Raw genomic sequence first — 8,045 nt, 5'->3', positions numbered from 1 at the left:
GAAAATGGGCTGCACAAAATAGTACCTATATTCTTGAAAGACCAAACGTGCATAAAAATTGATGGGCTGAATAGTTGGGCTTGGCCCATGTAGCTCATAAAAATTAACAGAAATAAATGTACTAAATCGGCTGAATTGTTGGGCTCAGCCCATGTAAAACACTGAACTGGACCGGGCTGATTCTTATCCACGTCAGCTTGCCACGCTAGATCCTACGTGGTCTGGGGAGGCTGCTAGTGACCAAAATTTTGGTCGAAGAACCAACGACCTTTTACAGAAGGTCGTTAATTTCAATTTACGACCGCCAGCTTTTGACCTTCTGTTTTTGGTAAAAAAGAAAAAGGTCGCAAATGAAAAACTATGACCTTTCAGCGGCCAATAGTGAGGGTCACAAGTTGACATATTTCTTGTAGTGACCTTGCCTACGGTAGCTCTTGGCTCTGCCTGAACTCGTGCAGGCGTTCGTCCAAGTGGTCGACACGCTCGCGGTACATCTGGAGCGTGATCTCAAGCTCCAAGTTGGCTACTTCATCGGAGATCACAAGCTCGAGGATGCGACGGCCATGTTCCTCTACTGCGCCCAGGTGGACACCTGGGCCAAGGAGGCGGTCGAGCCTACGGACCAGCGCGTTGGCATCCAGCGGGTCGCGGACAAGGCGAACGGCGGCACCCATGCGAACGGCGCGGCGGGCCTCCGGTGCAAGTACGGCACGGCCGGCCTCTGGTGCAAGTACGGTGCTGAGGGCCTCTGCCCACTCCTGGCGAGGAATGGCGGTACTGACGGGACGTGTACCTAGCTGCGACTCCGTGTCGACAGCAGGCAAGCCCCGATGGATCCGCGCTTGCTGTGCGGCGCGCCGCGCCTCTCGCTCTGCGGCGCTCCAACGGTCTCTCCGTGCGGCGAGCCGCAGCCTATCGGCGCGGACGCGCCTAGCTTGCTCTGCAGCGCGCCATCGATCATGTTGTGCGGCGAGCTGCAGCCCGCCAGCGCTGACATGCCTATCTTGATCCGCGGTGCTCAAGCGCCATGCGCCAAAGGTCTGCTCAACCCTGGCGATGACGCGCATCACAGCGTCGTCCATTGCGTTGCCGGGGAGCGCCTCGGCCTCGACGGGCCGTGGCGCCTGCTCGTTTTCCTCGTCGACGAGGTTGATGGCAGAGGCGGCGCTTTGGTGGGTTGGCATGCTTGGAAAAGGTGGATGTGCTACCGGCTGCGCTTGTCTCCTCCGTGCGTCGCGTGCCTCCTATGCGCAATATCGCTGGGTGGAGGGAAACAGGTGAGGAAATGGTGGGAAACGGTGGCGTGTTCATAAAACGCCATCAATTAATGGAAACTTAGAATAGAAGGAACATCGAGCTAGCACAAGAAGTAGATGATGATCAGATGAACACGGACCACCCTAGGGAACCCGTCGGTGATGAATTCATCAATCCCAAATGATTGAATACTAGCAAGTGTTTGCCCACAACACACACGGCCTATTCCATCACAAACAGGTCAGATGGATCAACTGTATGCCACGTATCGCACATTGTCAAAAAGTATGCGGTAGACCTTCCTTAACATGTGTTAAAAAATAAAATAAAAAACAAGGACCTCGAGGTTGAATTAACTCATGGGATGGGTCGTATCAGTCATTTAATTTGACAGATATGACACATCATTAGTTAATTTAACATCAACACAACTTCCCATCCAGTCACCCATCCGATGGCTGCTCCAGCCTGAGCACACTTAACTTGAGAGTTTTCTTACATGAGCTACTGGCGGAACAACTAGTCCTTGCTGATAGGATGCCTCTTCGCATCCTTATGGCGTATCCGGATGACCGCCCGTCCCCCAATGGCCAATAGATGTTGTGTAGACAGAGCATATCACATACGTCTTATTAGAAGCAATCGTCTCTGTTATTATCGGTCTTCGCACATATTTCTGATTACAGACATGTTTGCCGCGTATCACACACATCTTGTTATATTGAACCGTTTGTGTTCTCTTGTCTCAACGCAAACAGTTCATCCGAGTGAATCGTATGTTGTATATCGCACACACCTTCATCTAGCTGCCCGTTTCTTTCGTGTTGCCTAATCACAAACAGTTCATCCGAGTGAACCGTATGATGTGTATCGCACACGCCTTCATCTGGCTGCCGGTTTCTTTTGTTCCTCCCCATCACAATAAGTTAATTGAACTGAACCGTATGCCCTTCATCGCACACGCAACTAAAACCTGAACCGTATTTGATGCATCCGTCATCGCAAACATTTTATACATTTCTGACAGTTTTCATACACAACCGTTTGCGATTATGGCATCGCACACAGTTTCTCGAAGGGTCTCTGATCGTAGTGTCGCGTTAGTAGCATCCTGCAGTAGTGTATGTCAAGTAACTTGATAGCTCAAGATTGGGATTTGCTCCTCCGATGATGGAGATATATCTCTGGGCCCTCTCGGTGTTACAGTATCCATCATTGTTTGGCCATACACAGTGTGATTTGATCACAGGGATGCTGGAACACGGAAATGAGAAAAGAGAACAAAACCAGTAACGAGGTAACTAGCATAGTGGAAAAGTTGTTGATCCACGGGGATGCAAGTAAATCTCACCTCGGGTATTTGTGACATATCACGAAGCAACAGGAATAGCACACAACAACTGGAGGTTCACTTGAATATTCATTCGTGTGGGTATAGGGGTCAATATGGGTGTCCACGGCTCCGATGTTGATCATTGATCGGAAAGGGTTCCGGTCATGTCTATACTTCACCGAACCTATAGGGTAACACGCTTAAGGGTCATCTATCTATTGAATACTAGACAGGAGTCTGAGAGTAATTCGCCGAAAAAGTTTCGGAGACAACGAAAGAGTTCCGGAGAGAGAATAGCGAAATAGTTTCGTAAAACCGAAAAGTTGTTTCAGGGTATACCATTAAGTCAAATTAGTTTCGGGACACGCCTGATAATTCTTGGACGGTGCTAGAATTATTCTGGAAACTTCTGGAAATATTTCGGGATAAAAACCGGAAATGTTCTGGAGTTGCTGGTACCGGTTTGGTTGCTTTTCGCAGATGAAATTCACTAATCCGAAAAAATTTCGGAACGAATTCAAAATCATTTTTGTGGGTACTGGAATTATTCTAAGACCCACAGAAATATTTTTCGGATTTAATGGACGCGAAAAATTGTGTTCATGAATAGAGAAAATGCATTCTTGTTTGCTTTTCACAAATGAAAATCACTAATCCGGAATTGTTCCGGAACGTGTCGAAAATTATATTAGTGGGTACTGGAAATGTTCTAGGCCCACATAAATATTTTAAGTTTGAACGGACGCTGAAAAATGTCGTCATGAATAGTGAAAGTGCTTTTTGCTTGGCTTCTTGGAGAAGCCACCTTGAGGGCCTTTTGGTATTTTCCCCTTGGCTTCTTGGAGAAGCCACCCTTAGGCTTGGCCTATAAATAGGGGTGGAGGGGCTGCCTAAAGACTCACTCTTTCTCACATACAAGTGCCATGCAATGATCTGGCTTCTCTCTCCCTCCCCGCGAAATAGTTTCGTAGAGGCGAAAGGTTGTCTGGGTTCCGGCAGGAACTAGTTCTGGACGGCGAAGCCCTGCCGGATAGATGACACCGTATGTGTGCAACCCCGTAGAGAGGTCATAGTTTTGATTTTTGCGCCCGAGTGGCTGTTTTGAGAGTGCCTTCCGAAGGGCTGTCCAAGTGACGGTCCGAGTTCTGTGAGTCCTCCTGAAGGGCTGTCCGAGTGACCGTCCGAGTTTTGAGAGTGCCTCCCAAAGGGCTGTCCCGATACCGTCTGAGGGACTGTCCGACCGCCTCCCGGAGGGCTGTCCGTGGGGCAGATGAGGGAGTACATCCTCGCGGTTGGGAGGTTGTAAATCCTAGCTACGGGGATCTGCACCACCGATCGTCATCGACTCTACTTCCCGCTGCGCTACGAGTCGGTAACGAAAAAGATCAAACCTTGTATGCAGTCTCCATAGTGGTCCTGGAATGGTGCGTAGGTCGGAAATTTTTGTTTTCTGCTGCGTTGCCTTACAATCTGGCCCAATGCGGAGCCGACACCTGTTTCCTTCGGCCAATGAGAATTTTACACGTGGCAAATCACCATTGGTCGTGGTGTTAACGGGTTATCGGATCCAAAACCAGACCCAATAGTTTAACGGTGACCCGTTACGATGGATGCCACGTGTCGGTTACCTGAACGAAAGCACTTCCATGACGCGCCATTTATCTTCATGGAAGTGGACACTTCTATGATGATAATTTGAGTATTATCATTGAACACTTCTACGACAGCACATGTATGACTATCTTGATTCTGTTATAAAACGTGACCTACTGTGACAAAACACGTATCATCACATAAGTGTTTTTTTGTAGTGATAATATTTCTAAACAATGTGTCTGCATGACACATTATTGATTGGAAATTATATAAATTTCTTGACAATTTCTTGACACGGATCCTTATTGAAACAAGTTTTCAGTAAAGTACTTAGGCAATATAGTCCTTATATTAGGCATTATAATTTGTGGAGATAGTAGTGTCTAATTTGGGCTTAGCCAAAATACAATTGACAAAGTACTAAAGCAGTTTAGTATGAAAAATGCCAAGAAGAGTTTATTGTCAAAGTCACATGGAAGGGGTTCTTAGCAAGAATCGGTATCTTGAAATACTAATGAGTGAAATACATGATTTCGATCACACTTGTGTTAATTCCATGGTATGTAAATAACTAGATATGTCCAAGTACTTCAAGTAAGTTGTGAGTAAAGTTATCAGAATGGTCAAATTGTTGATCATAGGACAACAGTGAAAATATCGTTAAGTACTAACGACATGTTTCTCTCATACAAAGAAAATGAAGAGATTGTTGTAAGGAGTTACATCAATACATGCTTGATGTAAGTAGTACATCAACAAAACTTCATTCGATGCTCCAAGCGATTTTGGATTAAAAGATTTATGGTGGCACAGTAAGTTGGAATTGGTGCAAGATATAGTTATTGTGGTGAATTCTACAACAGAAGGCTAAGTATATTGTCGCTTTAGAAGCAACAATAGAGGATAATGGATCAAAGGTTCATTTATGAACTTAGTATGGTTTTTACATAATTGTGCCAATAGAAAACTGTTCTCAATAGTGGTTCTATGGCCCTTTCTAAGGAATCAAAAGTCCTACCAGTGATTCTATATATACTAAGCTTGTTTCACATAAATTATGAATTCATGTGAAAGCACAACGGATGCATTGAAATGCAAATGATACACACGAATCTGAAGATCGTCATATTCGATAGGACGAAGTCTATACCATAAAGCAAAGCATAGACTGACACCGGATTGCCATTGGTGTAAAAGTGGAAAACTCATATGCACCTGTGAAATGATGAATAGATAAAATAAAGGTTCCTAGTCTAGCCTCTAAGACTAGCTCAAGACTTGTTGGTGATCACGTTTTCCGAATCTTAGGTGTAACGATGGTCCCAAAACAACATTGAGATTATGACGGTGGAAGAACGATCATATTGAGTCGATCCAGACTTGTTTGTTATGAATTGAGATAATATCATCTGTATTCAATTGTAATAACACAAAGTGTTAACGTGTGATATTGCTCCTTAGATCATGATAGTATCGTGGTCACTTCTTACCGTACGGTGGGCTTTGGGGTTGCCCATACGTCACCTGTAAGACGGTGATCATAACGACAACTTAGAGGTGCATCAAAAAGTTTGATAAGTGGCCGAATAGCTCGAGACTGGGATTTGCTCCTATGACAATGGGGAGATATTCTTCGGGCCCTCTCGGTGTGATGGCATCCACCATCGTCTGGCCAGACGTAGGTGTCTACATCGCTGGGATGCCGGAACACAATAACGAGAAACAAGAACAAAACCGGTAACGTGGATTTATGTATAGTGACCATGGTGATGACCTAGGAGGATACCGATGCATCTCGGGTTTTGTGAAGTATCGTGAAGCAAAGGGAACATTAATGATAACCATAGGCTCACTCAAATATCATTCGTGTGCTCATGGGGATTGATATGGATGTCCATGGTCCCGCTACCGGTCACTAAACGAACAGTATGTCTATGAGTTACCCAACCTATGGGGTCACAAGCTTAAGGAAATCATGATCTGCTAAGTGTTAGTAGGACGGGAGTCACAAAAAAATATTTGTGGAATTATTTCATGAATATTCAGAATAGTTCCAAGAGGATACGGAAGTTCGGGGTCACCGAAAGGGTTTCGGTGAGTATCGGGTATTACCGATAAATTATATATAGGTGGAAAAGTTTCTAAAGATGTTATATATATTCTAGAAGTATTTAGAATATTTTATATTTAATTTAAATATCGACGGGCCTAAAAAGGCCAAGAGGTGGAAGGCAACTTAGGCCAAAAAGGCCCAAGTGCGAAAGTGCCTTCTTCCCTAAGGAAGGAGGTCGAATTGGGAGTAGGGAAGGACTCCAACTCCTCCCCCATTAAGCCGTCGCCCCAAGGGGGTTTTCCCTCCTTGGTGGCATCCCTCCCTCTCCCCTCCAACCTATATACACATGAGGATTTGTGCTCTTCTTATCATACAAGTTTTGAAGCCTCCTCTAGTTCTTCTAGTTCTAGTTCTAGTTGGTCCTAGTTGATTAATTAAAGCGAGGCTAACTATTGTCATCATAATTGAAATCCCAATGTGGTTCTAATCTTCTACCTCTAATTTTTGACAACGATTAGCTCTGGAGGGCGAAGCGCTGCCGTATCGTGAAGGCTGCACACTTGCAACCAAATAAAAAATTCATGCTTTTGGTCTTCGGTTCGAGGGATCATTCGTGGACGGTATGAGGGATCGTTCATCGACGGTTTGAGGGACTCCAAGTACGATCTACACCGACATGTTCTTCTTTCACTCGGTGATGGTAACGATTGTGATCCCCACCTGTTATGCATCTTCATATTGATCTTGGGTGATCGTATGTTCGGAATTTTTTGTTTTCTACTACATTTCCCAACATGATAATGTACTTGGTCACAAAAGTAAGTTTTCCATTTGTGGCTCTCTAGGTCAAATATTTGTCAATATCTTTCGACATGTTTCTTCAAACCAAAATATCATCACCGATTAGAACTTATCACAGTTACAACAATGAGACTTCTCGGAGTGAAGTTACGACATATTGAAGTCGTAAGTATATTATGGCAACAAGATATAATATTCTTTTCAAGAAACCAGCGAGGAGTAGTGTTACCTAATTGTTGCTTAAAAGGTAGTAATCTAGAAGTTTTCTACATTATTACTTATTTAAAAAAAATTATGATTGGTATTTCATATTATTTTTCTGGTAGATGATTGTCAATTTTCTCGGTCACAAAAGCAAGTTTTCCCTTGGTTTCTCTCTAGATAACGTATTTTTCTATATTTTTCTGCTTGTGCAAGCTGTAGTTGATGTTCTGCGTGGTATAAGTAATTAATATATTTCTGGAAAATGAATTAAACTTCTTAGGATTCTCAGGGGTAATAGAAGTGGGAGGCTTATAAATATGATCTGAATACTTCTATATATCCGGCCCGGTTACAAATAGTAACATAAATGCAAGATGATATCACACTAAATGCATAAGTTTTTGTGGCCTTGAAGCTTGCCTTTTGTTATACCACATGCTTATATACCCATCAAATTTTCTTTTATACTTTGCGACCACAAGGAATACATATACATGCGCACACAATCATACATGCACCAAAATAAGCCGTTCCTTAAATACACATTTTCAACGAAAAAAGAGTACCACCTCTTCAGATTATTCATTCTTACACATCAACCATATATATGCATTTCAAATATGAACAAAGAAATTGATTCGATCATATTCGGTCATTTTTCAATCAATATGTTTTCAAGTATTTTCTTTTATCACAATTGTGCAGATCCCCTAAAATTGTTACTATATTATAAAGATGGTAGTTATACTTGGTTCAAAAAAATGATGTAGTTTTGGCCAATAAAAAATATCAAAATAATGA

Source organism: Aegilops tauschii, chromosome 5 (genome assembly GCF_002575655.3).
Source record: "Aegilops tauschii subsp. strangulata cultivar AL8/78 chromosome 5, Aet v6.0, whole genome shotgun sequence".
In the NCBI taxonomy this organism is placed as follows: Eukaryota; Viridiplantae; Streptophyta; class Magnoliopsida; order Poales; family Poaceae; genus Aegilops; species Aegilops tauschii.
The sequence above is the reverse complement of the archived record's forward strand: the minus strand, read 5'-3'. Positions refer to the sequence as shown.